Here is an 18,545-nt window from a genome sequence, read left to right as displayed (position 1 = left end):
AAGGAAAGGAAAGGAGAACAGAACAGAGAAAAGAAAAGAAGAAAAGAAAAGAAAAGAAAAGAAAAGAAAAGAAAAGAAAAGAAAAGAAAAGAAAAGAAAAGAAAAGAAAAGAAAAGAAAAGAAAAGAAAAGAAAAGAAAAGAAAAGAAAAGAAAAGAAAAGAAAAGAAAAGAAAAGAAAAGAAAAGAAAAGAAAAGAAAAGAAAAGAAAAGAAAAGAAAAGAAAAGAAAAGAAAAGAAAAGAAAAGAAAAGAAAAGAAAAGAAAAGAAAAGAAAAGAAAAGAAAAGAAAAAAGAATTTTCCCAGGGTAGAATCTGCATGTAATGTTTTCATGAGCATCAGGAACTTAAATATCTGAATACCACTGACCTCCTGGTGCCTTTGGCTTCCAAGCCACTTACATGCTTTTAAAAGATATATTCCACCTCCTTCTTGGAAGTCTACCTGTTGTTTTTTTTTCCCTTCTCTCTTTTAGAGCACAGTTTTGCTCCTTCATGCATAGCAGAGGGGTTTGCTACCCATGAATTTCCACCACCAGGTGTGAGCAGTGGCAGAAGCAGGTTGGCAAGAGGGGCAAATCGAGCAGCAAAAGAAAAGTGAGAGCGGCCGCACAGAGCAGAGCCTGTAATGAGGCAGCGCTATCGATTCTTCATTTCATGGATGAAAATGTCCCCAGCGGCTCCTGTGCACTCTGTGCAGTTCGATAAGAGACGGAGGGCAGCGGGTCTCGGTGCCGAGGTCTCTGCTCGTGGGGCTGAAGACGAGGGGATGGGGAGCCTGTCCCAACCATCGGCGCACAGCACATGGAGCACAAAGGCCGGGCGTGGAGGTGGATGGAGCAGGGGGCAGAGCAGGGCTATGCATCAGCAGCCTCTGTTCCCCTCTCCTTCTCATTCATCCCACCAAAAGAAAATCTGAAGAGGCAGCAAGGGCTGCTCCCTCCCCAGCCAGCACCCCTTGCAGAGCACTTAGTCCCAGCCTGCCACCTGGGCTTCCTGGGCGAGATGTTTTGTGCAATGTGAATAAGCACCCCCAGCCTTTGGGGGTTTATTTAAAGTAGCAGAGGCCTTTCTGTCTGCGTGCCCTCTTGGAGGGCCATGCCTCTCCTGCCAGGCACCGCAGTCTGAAACCCAAATCCCCTCACGCAGCTGCTCTGAGTGCACCTTTGCATGCAGATTCACCCGGGTGTCTACGGCTGCTCCAGCTGGTCTGTCACTACAGATTACAGCTTCTGTGCAAATGGCAAGCATGGCTGCAGTCTGAGACGTCTATTAAGGGATGATGTTTCCCCTCCCTGCCCCAAAACCGGCTCCATCCCAACCGGTGTTTCTGTGCGCTCGGCCTCGCAGCTGGGATGGGAGGGGAGAAAAGTGCCCCCGTTTGCTTCCCTTTTAGGCAGCAATGGAGCAAGTTGGAGGCAGAAAAAGATGGCTGAGGATGAAGAATTTTGAAAATCAGAGTTTAGTAACTTGAATGTTGATCTTGTCCCTTGTCACCTACACATCCAAAATATCACAGCCCCATGCCTTTGAAAACAGCATGTAACTGAGCACTGAACTGCCCCCTGGAGAAGTCCTCAAGGGAAACGTTTCGTGATTCCAAGGCACACAGTGGAGTCTCCTTGGAGAGGAAGAATGTTCCTGCAGGGAGAGATTGCCCATCCATGCCAGACACTGGAAATCATTAGCCTTTCATTGCCAGAGGATTTGAAGGCTGCTGACAGATCGAAAAGAATTGGCATGGACACTTGACCTTACTCCATTGCCAGGGGGAAATCATTGACCAGGAAGAATAGCACATGCTCTGCTCGGCTCTGCAAGGGGAGGGAAGAGGGTCTGGAAGAGTTTGGAGCTATTTGTAAAACAAACACTACAGCTTCAGCACAACCTGTGCAGTTGGCCAGTGCTGTCACCACTCGTGAGCATGCTGGAGGAGCGACTTCCAGTTTGGCACATGTCAGGTGCCATCACAACTCCTCCTGCTCCAAGGGGGCATTCAGAATGAGGGTCTGCCCAAAAGGCTTTCTGGTGAATGCTGACAGATTCACACCTTTGCGGGCTGGGAACAGGACAGGACATGTTAAAGTGCAGTTTACAGTTTCATTGGCACAGTGTCCTGCCAAAAGGAGAGCCTGGTCCCCTCCACCAGCAAGCACACAGCTGAGTTCCCCACTGCTTGATAGATCCCACATGCCTCTGCAGCCTCCCCAAGTGACTGTCTGACAGCGATCCAGAGCAGGCATCACATTTATTTCTCCAACAACTTGACTCGCAGGAAGATCCTTGTGCAGTCAGCTGGCCAAATCCAAATCTGAAAAACACCTCCATCACTGGTCATGATTAATTAATTCTGCTTCGACATTCCCCAGGGCACCTACCAGCTACTCAGAGCTGCTGGAGAAAGAGACACTGCTGTGGAAAAGGAATGAAGAGATTTTTCCTCGACTGCAGCCGTGGAATTAGATAATAAATAGCTAGATAGATAAATAATTTTGTATGAGCAGTAAATCAAATGCAGAACAGGAATGTGGCTAGCTGGCTTATTCCTGTGAAATCAAAGGTGTTTGGAAGGAGTTTCCAAAGAAGGGTATTTAAACTCTACTGTGCTCGTGAAGACATAGCCTGAAGTTATCTATCACATCTAATGCCACTGTTTATAAAGACAGCCAACTCTTCTTGGACATTTTATTCTTGCTATAATATTCTTGGCCCAAAGCAGCCCAAGGAAGCTTCCTCCTAATTTACATCTCTGTTCTCTCCCTCCTCCTGCCTGGATTGCAGGTTAGATAACATCTTTTGTTCCCACAGCATCATCACAGTTCCCCCCACCAGCTGCTATGTGCTTGGCCTCTATTCCTTGGGGACCTAGAGGTACTTATAGGCCTAGAGTGCAGATTCTTCAGTCTCCTCTCCTATCTAACCCTTAAATGCTTCTCCTCCCTAAATCCACGCCCTCTGTCCGCATCGCTCCATTAGCCACACAACAGAGGCTCCAGAGACAAAAATGTTGTTCTGCAGGACTCGAGGACATCGGCAGGGGTTCCAGCAGCATCCCGGCTTCAGGTACCGACCCTGTGATGTGCGTTGTACCAAGCAGATGGTGGCCTAATCCCTGCCAGCGTGCAATGCCCAGTGCGCAGAGAGCACCCGTAACCCCTGTCTGATCAAATATGCGTGCTTGTCTCTGATTTTACTCGAGTGCTAGAAGTCCCTGTGCACAAGCTCATCCAGACAAATCGAGTGTGAGACGGCCAGGCTTGAGTCCTGTCACAGCAGGAGGAGGAAGCTGCTGGTTCCTCCTTGCCTGCACATCTCCTGGTCCTGTAAGTCTTTGCTGTCCTTTTGGCCCTTGAGAAGACAGCTCCCAGCTTTCAGACCTGTTACATCCTCATCCTTAGATGTTTGCCTGGGACTCTGTGCTCCTGTTGCAGCCAGGGTTTCCATATCCCTGCCCACATTCTTGTATGCCTTCAGCTGGCTCTAAAATCTCCTCAGATCGGCCTCTTCCCCCCCTCTTCACTGCTCTCCTCCTTCACCCACCTCGCTCCTTCTCTAGTCCCCGCAGCAGGCACAGGCAGGACACTTCATTAACACTTGCCACTTCGTTAGCCGTCTTCTGCGGGAGAGGCAGAGGAGGAGAAGAGAGGAAAGTGTGCAAAAAGGGAGAGGAAGGAAAGTTGAATTAGAGGAAAAGTAACAAGGAATTGAAGGTGTGAATGAGAAAGTGCAGAAGAAGAAGAAGTATGAGACAAATCTAATGGGTGAGAAAGGGACTTATAATTAATCTGCAGCCTAGTGAGAGAGCAGGGAAGTGGAAGTCAAGACCATACACTTCTCCAAAGGCTTCTACTGCTGATTTACTCTGTGGCTCCAGACTAATATTTTTATTTTCTCTTTTATGTCCCCCTGCTCTATACCCTTTGAGTATATGTTATTTGAAGTACGAATTGTTTTTAACTGTGGAGCACAAAGGAAACTGCTAACATAGGCATTGAAGAAGCGAGACATTATTTTTAACACATACTAAAATCAGGCACAAAAAAGTGCTTGGGGATCGACTGACAATGCTTATTAATTCAGGTTGAATTCATTAGATAGTTACTGTCAAAAAAACAGGATGGGAAAAATCTAAAAGACTGAATTATTTCTAAACTCATGTTTCATATTGAAATATTTATAAAGTGGACCTAGAAGGAAATGTTAAAAAAAAAAGTGTAACAATCCAGTTCTGAAAAAATATATATTTTTGTAAAATTTAAAGCTTAAGGTTATTGTTTTTATTCTCCTTTCCTTTAAATGTCACACATAAAACTTTCATTCTTCCACCCCAGCTATGTTGGCATGATTAAAATTATTTTTTCCTTTAATTTTTTTTGATTCAGAACCAAACTTTAAGAAAATATATATATATATTAATCTCTCATCTCTATCAGGAATTATGATAACTGCCTGTCAAATCCTTGTAACAATATGAGACAGCTCAGCAAGACTGAATTTCTGTGAGTTTCTTGAGCTGCTGAATTTCATAGTACCTTGTTCGTTTCTAGTCTAAACTTACATTTAACAGAATTTAAAGTAAGATTTAAAGAAAAATAAATGAGCAAATCCTTGTTTCCAAAATGTGAGGAATGTTCCCATGAAAAAAAATCTTGGAAAGACTGGGTTTACTTTTTCCGTTAGAAATTGCCAAGAGAGTTACAGTATCCCTTTTTACCTTTTATTTCTCTGAATTCTTGTTTTCCTGTTCTCTTGGCTCTCCTCTTTTTTTTTAAAAGCACATCTCTCTCTAACACATAACCAAACATGCATGAGGTCCCTATAGAAAATCAAAACATTTACCATGCAGATGCGCCTGTCACTACCCCAAAAAAAAAAAAAAAAGCATAGCTCCCTGCAACCAACCATCCCCGAGCCAAACCACAGAAGAGCACCCTAAATGAGACATAGATGCACAGGGACAGGAGCGGCATGTGCTGTGACCCTGCTCCTCAGGCATCCTCTACCATCCCCGTTCCTGTGTCTGAGCTCAGGCATGGGACCCTGCTCCCAGCCACCTGCTGGCAATCTCAGTCCCAGAGGTATTTAGGGAAGCATCCCTGCTTAGCTTCCTGCATCCAGCAGATTTAAAGAAAATGAGGTGTTTATATAGGACCTGGGCATCCAAATATCTCTGGGTGTTTCTACAGTGTCCATGAATTTGGCTCCCAGGTTTCTTTACCAAACACACTGTCTTTGTACTAGTTTTCTTTTAGGTTTTCTCTGGGGGGAAGAAAGCTTCCCCAAAGAAAAAAAAAACAGTTGTGGGTATAGTTTGCTTTATTAACAGCAGTTGTGGGCAATATAAGCAAGCACAAACACAAACCTTTCAAAGACTTATTGTCATCTTACACAGCCATTCAGCACTGTCCCAGCAGCCGTTTTACTCGCAAACACTCTGCACAGGATGCATGCAGTATGCATCCTCAGCATTGTATTCCCAAAATACTGCATTATTGAGCTAGAAATCAGCCCTTACATCCTTTCAGGAGCCTGGAATTTTAAAATCACGGACAAAAATAAAATCTAGAGTATATCTAATCTCTCCTATTATTATTATTATTATTACTATTATTGTTGTTGTTGTTATTATTATTATTATTATACTCTCTAATTCCAAATCTTGCTTACAGAGATCCGCTGTAATCCTCTGCAAGCTCAGCAGAGCATGTGTTTGTCCCCAGCGCTTCCGTTCATGTTCATTATGACACCTGAGGTGGGATCATGCCCCCAGCATCAGAGAAGTGTCACTGGTCTCTGAGACAGGACGGGTTTGGGGACTGCCCTGTGCTGGTCTCAGGGCTCTATGGAAGAGCTGCCTCCCTTCCCCTGGAGCTTGTTGCATTAATGGGAGAGAAACCCAGAGCTGTGTCCTTTGTAACACGGTGATTCCCCCCTGTGAACAGCTTGGAGGAGCAGCAGTGAGAAAACAAAATGCTATGGGAAAACACACTGGCTGCCTTCAAACTTCAAAACAAACAAAGTAATGAGAAGCACTGCAGGAGAATCCACTGGCAGGAAGGAGTTATCAGCCTCCTTTGCTCTTCTTTTTAATGTAAGCAGCTTTATCATTAATTGCTATTTACTGCAAATGCTGAAATTGGTTAAAAGACTAATATGCTGCACTGAAACAATCTTCATTCAGCTATCTCAAAGCACAGTGTGCATGGGTGTGCATGCAAGCATATGTGCACACACTTCCTTGGGCATGTTGTGTAAGCAAAAGCCCCATATCTGTGTGTAGGAGAGGGGAAGAGATAAAATTAATGTATTCTTCCCTTACATGTTCCAGCAAAAGGCTAATTTCAGTGGTGGATTTAGGCAAGGAGAGGAGAAGTTAATCTAGGTCAGACTTATAAACACAGAGCCATTTTGCTGGGGTGGTGGGGAATTAAATGTAAATGGGGGCTGCTTTTGCCCAGCACTGGAAATGTAAAAGACTCAGCACTGCTGAACACCAGCCTTTGGGGGCTATATTTCCTGAGGACATGGGTTGCTGAACTCTTCCAAAAATCCAGATTTTGGCTTGTGCCAAACTTGGAGCCAAGTTCCCCGAGTGGTTTACATCCCCTGTGCAAGCCAGAGGGCTTGGAACCGCAGCTTTGACAGAAGAAATTCAGCTCCTCTGCCCATGCATTTAAAATCTCTTCTGGAAGATATCAGCCTAAGTGACCTGCCCAAGGTCATATATAACACGGTGGTGACAGCATCGGGATTGAACTATCTTGCGACGGCGCTGCTTTATTCACACAGTGCTGTTGCATCCCAAAACAGCCGCTGCTCCCTGTCCGCTGCTGCCTTCCACTCCTTATCGCAGTCTCCTTAGAGACACATCTGTCCTGTGCTCCGTAAACCATAATATACCCATAGTCTTTTATTCACTATCCATCACCGTGCCGTTTTATTACAGATCCCTGAGTTACCCAGCCTAGCCTACAATCTGCTTATTCCTGCCTGCCATTCTCCCTTTTCAACCCTCACCTCACCTCTCAGCCTTGGCAGTGTTTTAAGTCTTCCAGGTACTTGAAATGCAGGGACAATTCTCATTCCCTGGGGCAAACCCAGCAGAATTTCACCAAGGCCAGTCTGCTAGTCTCTCTCTCTCTCTTTTCTCTATTTTTAATGCAGATGGTTGGAAATCAGAACCTAGCACTGGTCTCTGCAGTCACATTTGAACCAGCCCTTCAAGAATACTAACTCACAACTGCCATTTTAAAGCTCTGATTCCCATTCTTGCTGTCTATAAATTTTCCTTCCCCTCCCTCCTCGGCTCCCTTCATTAGAAATCAATCTTCCAATAATGCAGGTAAACTGCAATCCTACCCAACAGCTACTTTTCTGCATACATCTTTCACATGCATTTTGCAGAATGAGAACTCCCTTGTCCATCCTTCCCCTTTCCAGCCAAGCCCGTAAGCACAGTAATCATCACACCTACAGAACACCTCGTCGGCAGATTTGCACCTGCCTGTCACATCTCTCTGCTGTTTGCAAGCCAGGAAGCAGAGGAATCATTTTTCTCGATGTGGCAATTTGTATCAGCATTCGCACTTGCCTTGCCAGTGAACTTTGTGTTCCTACCTGCCAGCTCTGCCTCCCTCCGGGCCCCAGCCACACATCTCCTGGAGCTTTATTCCTTCTACATTACGTGCTCTCGTCACAGCCATCAGCGTTTCTTCCTCCCCACCTTCCTGAAGGAAACACATTTTTACTACTACCTATCTCAGCCTTAGGGCAGCTGGCTGGGTTAGAGAGGTCTCTGCACACCTTGCGATGCTTGTGGCCACCAGACACTTCAGAAAATGTCCCCTGCCAAGGCTGAGCACCCGTCTTTATATGACAGCCCATGTACCCTTTGCACAAATGTCTGACTTTGGCAACAGGGAAATATGGCTGATGTGAGAGGAAGGGTGTGGAGAAAGGCAGGTTCCTCCTTCGTCCCACCAGTGTGGGCTTGCTGGGGGTAGAAGACAGTGGGCAGGAGGCAGGATTGTGCCTGGCACATGACACAAGGACAGGTCTCCATCTGGGGAGCATCTTGACCCTCTGGTGCACAGGGGAGAGGAGATGGGACACAAAAGGGCTCCTTCACTGTTACCTCTCCCCTGTGTTGTTCCTACCAGGGCATTTTGGTTGAACTTTCAGGTGCACCGGGTCTTTTATCCCTGCCCCAGCCATCCTCTGTCAGCTTGGGCAAACTCTTTAAGATGACATTTCATAAACGCCATAAAGGCTGATTATCCAAGTGTTCAGCATACCCCACTGCAATATTTAAGGCCCTGTTTTCTCAGATGTTCCGTTCCCTTGCCATCAACTACTTCAAAATCAGCTAAGGCCAAGAGCAAGCTCCTATTCCTGCAAACTGAAATGCTTCCACTAACTCTAATAGGATTTGAATTGATCCCTGAGCCTTGTGCTGCACTTCCCCTCGTAGAGAGTAGAGGTGATGGCATTCCCTGCCTCTTTTCCATCTCCTCTGTCTGCACTGGAGGCCCCTGAGGGCAGGGAGCTTGCAGCTGTACAGCACCCAGCACGGGGAGACTCCAGGCTCATCGGGGCTGCGCACCATCCTGCAGATAACGGCAGCGATGGAGGAAGCTGAAATGTGCAGCTCAGGGTCACTGCAGCTGCTTATAACCACCCATTTTATGTCCTGCTTCAATATCTACTGTAATCAGTGAAATTACTTTTGTGGGAGTTGACACAGAAGAAGAGATTGTTGGATTGATATGCTGTTTGGCATTGGCAAAAACCCTTTTATAATACCTTAATCCAGCACCAAGAGAAGCAATTTGCTAATCTCTTGCTGACTTAGCTTCTAGCAGGATCGGCCATATCCAGTCATATTACCTGGCCAACCATATTATGTTCTTACTATGCAGAGAGAAAATGTCCTTCCTGACCCCAGAAGATGGTCAGCTTTTGCTTTGAAGCATGAGATCTGATTACCATTGTCCTAGATTGCAGAGCTGCAAACGCTATTAATTGCTACAAAGTTACGTAGCCTTTTACACTTCAAATCCGTCCAGACTTTCATCTCAGCGACTTTCTGCAGCGGGGAATTGTGTAGCTTCGCTATAGGCTGAAGAAAGGAGTATTTCCTTTTAATTTACTTTAAAAGTTGTGCCCTTTAATTTTGATGTGTCCCCTTGTTCTTGTATCATCAAAGCATTAAAACGTTTCTGATCACTTTTCATTCTAACCTTCATATACTTTTGTGCTGGAACCCAAATGTCCCTTCTTACTCCAGCTTTCCCATACTAAATAAACTATTCTTTCCTTATTTAACTTGGTAATATTTGTAAAGCAATTTAAAATATATTAATATAGTTCAATTATAATATCACTTCTATTTTCAGTCCTTCCTTTTAATGTCTCAACTATCCATCTAATTTGCCATCAATCTCCATTGATTCTCCTTCTGATGATATGTTAGTCTTTATAATATCCCAGGAAATGTTTCTTCTGCCTTCCTGATCAGCATTTTGGAACAAAGAAACTGAACTCCAGCAGATCACAAACATGATTCACTCTGCATTCAGCGTGTGTATGGATTTGCAGTTGCTTAGACTTTGATCTTGCAGTCAGGTTTCATTACATCCATTGGACTGTAATAAGGAATTTATCTATGAAATTCAGACCACAGGATTGGGCCCTTTGCAGATATGATTACGCTGGTTCTGTGACACTTGATGTCTAAAAGCAAGCCTACATTCAGTATTCCTTGAGCAATATTTAAGCACTCAGTTACTTACTCTGCAGAAATGGGGCCTGCAAGCCATGGAGACATGGATATGATGTGATGTCTGTCCAGTCACAAATAGGGCAGGAATGGAGAACAAGAGACAGTTATCTACTCTTCCTTGTCCAACCAAAAGTTGGAGGCACCCAAGGAAATTATGTGGTAGCTCTAAAAAAAAACAAATGAAGTACCTATGCACACGACCCATACCTAACTTCTTTGATGCAGGATGTTGTGAGAACTAAAAACAGGAGTGCTCCAGAAGGAATTAGCCATGCTCACATGAGCTAGGCCTCCTGGTGACACTGCACACAGCTGCCGTGAGACATCAGTCAGCTCCACATGTCCCCAGCCAGCCAGCAGGTTGTCCCAGGGGTGGCAGCACTCATCCAGGCTTTTCTGATCCCTTCAGTGTCCACCACTGACCGTGGTGGGACACAGAGTCAGGTTAAATGGACCTTTCATTTCATCCAGGATGGCAGTTCTGGTATAGCTCTTACCCTGTCATCCTGTCTTGGTGTCTTAATCAAGGGACTTTTCTCGGCTTGTGATGGTTTGTTACTTCTTTGAGCATCCTGTATTTATTTTTGCCATTCTGCAGAGATATTCTGTTCCTCCACTTTCAACAAATGTTGCTTTTTCCTGGTGTTTTGGTCAGAGCACTTCTTAGTTGTTCCCAGTTTTAACAAGGCCTGACCCAGTTCCATCATCAAATCGTACCACTCCCTCCTCCATTTCACTATCAAACACCTAGAGCAGCACACCCAGATCTGATCACTGCCTTTTGCCATTAACTTTTCTCTCCTAAGAAGCAAATACGAGGATTGATATGTATATCTATAAATGCACACAAAAAATAATTTTATACAAATATTTACAAGAACTCAAATTACAGCTAATAGTCTACTTTAAGCCAACATGACATAAATATTCTTGCAGAATGTTAATGGGTGGCAATCTAACCTGCCTGGTTAGATTTATCTACTAGCTAGCTTAAAATACGGTACAGCAACCCACCCTCATTTTCAAATCCTTTCTAGCTCTCTCTACGAGAATGGTCATGGCAGATAAAAACATTACCAGCATTCTCAGGCATAAAAGAGTGAAGCCTGGAATTGTTTTGCAGAAACAACTTGGAATTTGGACGACATGACATAAGCAATTCTAGAAATAGCTGCTGGTCTTAAGGCTACGTTACGTGTCCCCGTTGCTGCTTTAGGTCCGTTCACAATTTTAGCACAAACGTTGTGCTGTCTTTGTTAGCTCTCTCCTTTCTACTTTCTCAGTATTTCTCAAGCATTCTTCAGGCTCACCTTGTCTCTCCTACGCTCTCCCTGCTCCCTCAAAACACACCTTTGATTTTTACTGAAAATCTCCTGCAGCACAGAGCAGCACAAGAAATGCCTGGAATAACACTAGCATCCTCATATTCTAGCAAGGAGGTGGCCAGAGCCAGGAGGGACCTATAGCCACATATGTACCCCAGCATATGCCTCCGGGTTTCGCTACCCGCTCACCATCTGTACCTGCTTGAAGAGCAGTCACACGCCAAAAGCAGCCAGGCTGTTCCAGCACTCGTAGCCTCACTGCTGCTTATTCCACCGGTCCCAGAAGCCCAGCTAGAGTTTCTCCCCTCCTCATCGTGGTTCTCCTGCCTCTCCTGAATTTGGCCTCCTCCCCAGGGTCACAGTTCAGTTCCTTTTGTCCTTCCTTGGTTAGTTTTAGCTTCTTTGCACTTTTCTAACGATTGCTCTGAACTGCTGAACAAACGTCTTTTATTTATTCTTCTGGTTCTGGCAGCCCCACCTGGAACGTATAGCCTGCACAAGGCAATGGTTTTAAAGCTCATCCTCCCTGTCTTCCACCCTGCTTAGCAAGTCAGCATCCACAACTGCAAGGATAAATTATCACAAAGGTCTCCAGTGTTTGCAATGTATCTGACAACCTCATGCACTGCTCCAGCGGGGTAAAGAGATGGCTAAATGGGAGCAGTTTTGCCGACTCAGGACTTCTAGCCAAAACTGCATCCAAAATCATGATGGACACAGTAGAATCTAGAGCACAGGCCAGGTTCTAAATCATGCTCTAAATCAAACCCTAAGATAGAGATCCTCACTCACCATGAAGCCATTTAACTCCCCTGGCTTCTGCGGGCTGTGATGATTTACAGCAAGTAGTTCTTGGCTTTTCACAGGTACTCGCTGTACGACACCCATTCAGCTTTAATATGCATAGATGCAGAAGTCTACGCTGTAAGAAGTCCTGCCGTAAGACTCCGGGCTTTAACTTCTACAAGCACTGGGTGAAAAAGCACACTTTCTCCCAGGAGAGCCATGAGCCAGGTTCCAAGCACGAAGGGACTGCAAGAACCCAGCTACTCTGTGGTCTCAGACCCCCTTACTCTGCTGGAAACCTGTTAGTACAGAGGAATGGATGGGAGTGTGAGAGATCCCTCTGCTCCTGTGTTTTTTTTTTGTTGTTGTTTTTTTCATTTACAACAAAAAGCCCTGGAGCAAATTTTCTGGAGCTACTCCTGTGTGTGAGAGCTTGTATAGCTTGGTTTGTGTCATAGCCTGGTATGTATCAGTGCAGAGCTGGTTTTGTTGCAATTGCGATTTGTTAATGTTGGGAAGGAAAGATGTCACTGCGATGGCATTACTCTGTTAAACAGAGCCCACTGCTAATGCATACAGAATATTCTTTCGAGGCCTTGAAAGCTGTACTAGTGCTCCTGGCACCTGAACTTCTACCTCTACCCAGCCTTTCTGTCACCAACACAAACAGTAATAACAACAACGCATACAACATTAACAATACAAACACAACGCCAGCATGCATCTGGCAAAAGCAATTCACTCCGTCCTCCCCTGGAGGCCATCTGGAGCTGGGTTAGATTCTCTGCTCTGATCAGCTTCTGCGGCTCTGCCTTACTCGTAGCCCTACTGCCAGGGTAGGGGCGCTCCATCAGCAATGAAACTGGTTGTTTTTATGAAGTAGGCAAGAGGAATTATTTGTGTGAGAGTCGAAGCGTTGTACCTCCTGTGTCAACACCTCAAGACGTGCCATCAGCCGAGCTGCGGGGATCTCGGTGCCACCACGGTCCCCGCTTGTAGCCAGCGCTGAGCGGGCCTGTCAGGGGACATAGCAGCAGCGCTGCGGTAGGTATGTACGCTCTGCCAACTGCACCTTGTGGGCCTCTATGACATGGGTTACAGCACATGACATCGTGAGAACAAATAGCAAAAATAAATAAGAATCTTTCTCTCTCTCCTGTGATGCTGCTTACAGGCCTTCCTGCCTCCCGGCTGCAAGAAAGCAGTGCTGAACAGAGGGCTGCAAAGGTGCAGGTGTGTTGTAAGGCTCCCTGGCTCAAGCACTGAATGGATCCGGGGCCTGACCCTCAGCCACTTTTCCAAATGACATGCTTGTGACAGTTCATGCCACCTTCGTTTAGGATCTGATCCAGCATCCCTGAAGTACATTTGAGTCTTTCACTAGTTTTCAGTTCAGTCGAAATCAGCTGTTCCTCTGATTTCTGCTCTTTCTCCTGTCCCTCCCACTAGTCCCAGCATTTTTTCTTCCATGAAATGGTGTTGTTCAGCCCCTCGTGTCAGCAACAGCTGTCCTACGCCTACTCCCAAACCCCGCTGAACATCACCCGATCCATCTAGTCCAACTCTGCCCATGCTCGGCTCTCTCTGGACAGAGGAACCCAGGAGATACATCCGGTTTCCTTCCCCAGGCCTCCCTGCTTGATAACGTTTCCCTTTCCCACACCGATTACAAGCCACATCCCTGTCCGACCGAGCTCCGCTCCCAGCACCTCTCCTGGATGTGGCACAGCGAGCGCGGCAAAACCTCCCAGGGCACCCAAAACACCCTGGGGCTGCCCCCCGTAGCCGGGAGGAGATGCTCTGCCCCGACTCAGCTCAGCACCAACGGTAAGCCAGCCTCCTATCCTGCCCCGGGCGGCAGCCATCTTCCAGGCAAGAGGAAGAAGCACAGGATCGGACCGTGGGTTTATTTAGAAGCTGGGTCTCTCCGTGCGTGGACGTTCTCCCTTTTTGGGAAGCTGCTCTTGTGTGGCCTGGAAGGAAATGGGCCAAGGTCCTTACGGTTGTTAAAATCTCGTGATACTTTTTGTGAGAGGGATGGTGTAAATCAAAGCGCAGGGCACCAGCTACCTAACTCCGGGTAATTTATATTCTGCCTTGCTAAGTTCATCTCTGCACTTTCAATGCATGAAGCGATTTTTCACTTCCCCTGTAGTATTTGCTGGCACGGAAAAGCTGCTGGGCTCTGTCCCAGAAGTAGCTGCATTTCATCACCGGGCCAAAGCCTCCTGCGCGCATCGGGCCAGATCCTGGGCAGGATTCCCGCACCCACCAGCGGGGCTCTGCCGCCTTGCAGCGGGAAGGATCCGGCCCCAACCCATTCAGCTGCACCTGGCCTCCTCGGAGAAAAGAGCCCTGTTCTTATTTATCCCTCTCCTCCCCGGTCCCCGGAGCGTTATCAGCGCTTGGCTCCTTCTCCGCGGGGCCGGGGCAGGCAGGGGGGAGGTGGGAGCTTTCCCCCCCGGCTCGGCTCGGCTCGGCTCGGGTGGACTGCGTGGAGCCACAGCGCCCCCTCCCGGGACACGGCGCCGCCGCCCGCCCGGCGGCTCCGCGGAGCTGCGCGGCTGCGGAGCGGGTCCCGATCACGGGGGGACGGGGACCGGGGGGGGACGGGGTCCCCGCTTAGTTCTCCGCACGAAGCGGCATGATGCTCGGTGCCTAGGTGATTTTGATCCTCGTTTCCAAGCTTAGGGGATTTTCATCCTCTTTTTCGAGCTTTGGAGATAAATATATATAGATAGATATATTTTTTTTTCCCTTCTTTCTGAACCTTCCTGCGTCAGCTGCTCACACGGTGCCGACACCAAGCCCTGGGCAGACTCTAGAAATCCACATCCATCCATTTCTGGGGGTGGGCAGGGAGCCAGCGCGAACGCACCGGTTCCCAACCGGAGCCAGTTTTCTGCAGCGCTTTCCTGAGCAATGCACTCAGCGCAGGCACCGGGACTTCTGCCTGAGCAAAGACAGAGGGATTTGGCTTTGAAGTATTTCTGTTACACAGACAACAGCAATTATGGTCTGCTGGCAGACCCGCTACCTTGTAGAGGTTAGCATCAGCCTTACGCATACTTCCAATGTAGTAAACAGTGAAGGTGAGGAGGGAACAGAGCTATGCTCTCCATCACCTCTCTTTTGGGATACCTTTTTACCCATAGCAAGCCAATTCACCATATGTTCCTCCCCTCCAAAGTTTTAACGTGGACTTTAGTCGGCCCCATTCCATTCCTGCTCTCGGAGAATAGCACAGCCTTCTTCCTAGGCCCGATGGAAAGAGGGGAAGGGGAAGAAGGTCAGAGGGGGGTGCTGGTTAAATACCTCTAATGCCAGTGACATCATCTCCCCCGTGTGTACTACGCCAGTTCTGACCGGAGGAGCTTGCAAAGTCAGATTTGTATTTGTACAATAAGGATGGGAAGGTTTTGCTCTGAACCTAGGTATGGCTGAAGTGGAGCCTGCGCTGTGTATATCTAGCTATGGATGCATATGCGGTTTTGTTCACACTCACGCTCAGACATGGAAAAAGCAAATGTGACTCCAGCACAGCACTTCACGTTCTTACAGACTGTTCCTTGACCAGAGAGGGTATGACGGGTATGGGAGTGCCACTGCTCCCCTAGCAATCCCCTGGTCCCCTGGCTGCTGCCTCTCCAGTAGCAAAATCATTACAGAGTTCAAGGGAACATGCAAAGAGCAGTAAAACAAACACAGACTCACAAAACGCCTTTTCTGCTGTGTGGCAAAGGGCTTTGGAGCCAGACAAACCCCAAATCGATGCCTGGAACCAACTGTCAGGGAGAAGCCTACGACGAAGGTGCAAACCACCTACAAAGAGACTTGCAAAGAAGACAGCGTGTGCACGCTCGTGTGAATGTCTGAATCCTTGATTCACATAATGAGAATATCAATGCAGTCCTGCACATTACAGTGCCTGTTCGCGTGGAGATCAGGACTGTGTGTCTGTGCGCAGGGGAGCTGCGGGGCTGTGTAGCTTCCATGGGGGAGCAAGACTGAGCTGCTAGGCTTAAGCACGGGGTTTAAGCATGTGTTTAAGCGTGCCGGCTGTACGAGTTCGGCAACATGTGCTTTATGTGCTTAGTGTGTACATGCGTGCAAGGAAAACACGACTGCTTCTCTATGTGCTGTGTGGGAGGGAGAGAGCCTGGGTTTGTCTGTCTGTCACTCACAAGCAGATCTGATCAATCTTTTTCCCTTTTAAGGAACAGAAAAATTATATTCTCTTATATTTCTTTCGCCAAAGCATCGTCTCCTCGTTACTTGCTGCCTCCTCCTCTTGCTAACCCTCAAATACTTCTCCACAACTCTCAGAAAAGCAGCTTAACTGCCATTAACAAATGATTATTATGCACCCAGATGAACAGCCAGAGTAAAGCACGAAGGATCCTTCTGTCCTACCTAGTGCAGATGTCACTCACAAGGCTAAAGCCACACGTTGAGACTGCCAGCGTTTCATCCGCCGCTTGTTTCTCTCCATGAAAAGAAGACTGCATCTAAGAAGTGACCCCCTCCTCCTTTCCCCACTCCCAAGCAGAAGCACAGAGGCACTCTCCAAAGCCAAAACACGCACTCACACCTACACCCACCTCTCTTTGGGTCATTGCTGGGTCTTTAGCCCTGGGCTGTGCTGGACCTCGGGGTTGATGCATTGGCGTGGAGATGCCCTACGTCCCCCTATTCCCCATGGGTTGCAAAAGGCAAAGTTACGCTCGGCAGCAGCCTCGCAATCAGCGCTGAGAGCCGGGCTGGGGGAAACCAGGCTCCTGCGCTGTGGGATGCGGCCCCCCCCCCCCGCCATCGCTGCCCTCCCCCGGCTCTGCCGCTGTCTCCCCGTGCCCACCAGAAGTCGAGGCAATCAGCCCAGTGTGGGATTCAAGGCGACAGACTTTCCTTTTCCTCCGCGATTTGCTTGTCACTTGCTAAAGCGGAGCGGCGGATTAAGTGGAGATGACACCATCTCCTTGGGGACGGTCCCCCCCCCCTCCGGGCTGTCTCGATACTCCGGAATACAGATGGAGCCTGGCTGCATCCCACCCCCAGCTCACTGCCAGCCCAGCCAGCCGGGGCTGAGCCCCCACCGCCAGCATCCTCCAGGGGCCTCATCCTTCTCCAGCCCTCCCAGTCCTCCCAGTGCCGGCCAAGCTCATCCCCACGCACACCCCATCTCTAACCGGGCTGCAGGACTTCTCCCAGCCGGTGTGTCCCCCCCCCCGGGAACTCCGTGTTCCCCGAGCCGGGAGGGGGGGGACACAAAAGGGTGCGGGGCTGGGGGAGAGGTGCCGCGGGCGTTACACAACGGGGGGAGCCCGCTGGGCGCCGGGGCATCCCTGCAGCCGCAGCGCAGCGCTCGCCTTACCTGCTGCTAATGTCCCTCTCTGGAGGAGATCCGGGCGCCCGTGGGTTTTATTCGGCTCGGTAGGAACTTGGGGGAGAGCTTCTCTGGCCAGCTTGCATACTGGGTGCTGGTTTGGCAATGCAGGCGTGAAAATCCTGGGTGTCTAGCAGTCCTTTTCATGCTCAGACAGAAAATCCCCCTCCTTGATCCAGATCGCGGGCATTAAGGGCAGAGGCAAAAAAAAAAATTAAAAAATCCTTTTTTTTTTTTTTCTTCCCTCTTTTCGCTTTCTCTTTTTTATTCTATTTTTTTTCTTGCCTTTTCAGTCCCCTTCCCTTATTCCTGTGCCCCCCCCTCCTCTGCTGCTCAGTTCGTAGCCATCGGGGGAAGGAGCAGAGGCAGCAGGGAGAATGGAGAGGGGTTTAGAAATAAAAATGAAAAGGGCTCCAGGAGGGAAGCGAGAGGCTGGGCTTGTCACCGGAGGAGGGGCTTGGAGCGGTCTGGAGAGGATGAATGGGGAAGAGGAGAGCAGGGAGGAGCCCCAGCCTGGCCATTTTATTCTAAGAAGTGTTTTGTACATAATTAGGGACGGGGGAGGGGCGGGGGCAGAAAGGAGGGACTCCAGCTCCGGCCAGACGGAGGCTGGGCCGTGGGAAGGGAGGCTGAGACGGGGAAGGGCCGCTGGCAGGGGCTGTGGGGGGACCGAAACTTGTCTGCCCCCCGGATGTGGCGAGGGGGATGCAGAGCAGCGGGCTGAGATTCCGAGCGGCCCCCACCCGTTAAATCTTTTATTTTTTTCCCCCTTTTTCTCCCCCTCCCTTCCCTCCCCTATTTTCTCCTTACCGGAGCCAGGCAGCGCCGGGCCCCATCCTTTGACCAAGCGGCTGCGGGAGGCAGGGAGGGCTGGGGGGAGGTTTGGGGGGGCTGCCCCCAGCCCCGACCCCGCCCTGGGGTGCCCACCTCCTCTCGGGGAGGGGGCTCAGGGGCCGCCCCCCCATCCCCCCGCCCCAAACCCCACTGTGGTTCAGCACCGCGGAGAGCGGCGGGGCTGGGGGGACGCCGAGGGGCCGGCTCACCCCCCGGGCTGGCCTGGGGTGGTGAGCCGAGCCGTGCTGAGCCATGCTGAGCTGTGCTGAGCCGTGCCGAGCCACCCCGGGAGCCTCCTGGTTCGGCTCCGCATGGGTCCGCCTGGCACAGCCGGCTGCAATCCCACCGTGGGGTCGGGGAAGGGCTGGCAATGGGGTCTCCTCCTCCTCCTCCTCTGCTCTTCTCTGGTTCAGATGAACAGGATGGAGCTCTGGGATTA

General features: G+C 48.8%; 1 protein-coding gene across 2 annotated transcripts in view; it reads right to left on the bottom strand.

Annotated features, from left to right (window-relative positions):
• Positions 1–17,741, bottom strand: part of BRINP1 (BMP/retinoic acid inducible neural specific 1) — an 87,966-nt gene extending 70,225 nt beyond the window's left edge. The window contains exon 1 of one of the 2 annotated variants that reach the window (XM_080561426.1): positions 17,261–17,741. The gene's annotated coding sequence lies outside the window, so the exon portion shown is untranslated. The remainder of the gene's footprint in view (positions 1–17,260) is intronic. The other variant, XM_080561425.1, reaches the window with a different exon arrangement.
• Positions 17,742–18,545: the final 804 nt, after the last annotated feature.

The sequence above is a fragment of the Anser brachyrhynchus genome (assembly GCF_964034855.1).
Source record: "Anser brachyrhynchus genome assembly, chromosome: 19".
Classification (NCBI taxonomy): Eukaryota; Metazoa; Chordata; class Aves; order Anseriformes; family Anatidae; genus Anser; species Anser brachyrhynchus.
This window is presented reverse-complemented; position numbering and strand designations above follow the sequence as displayed.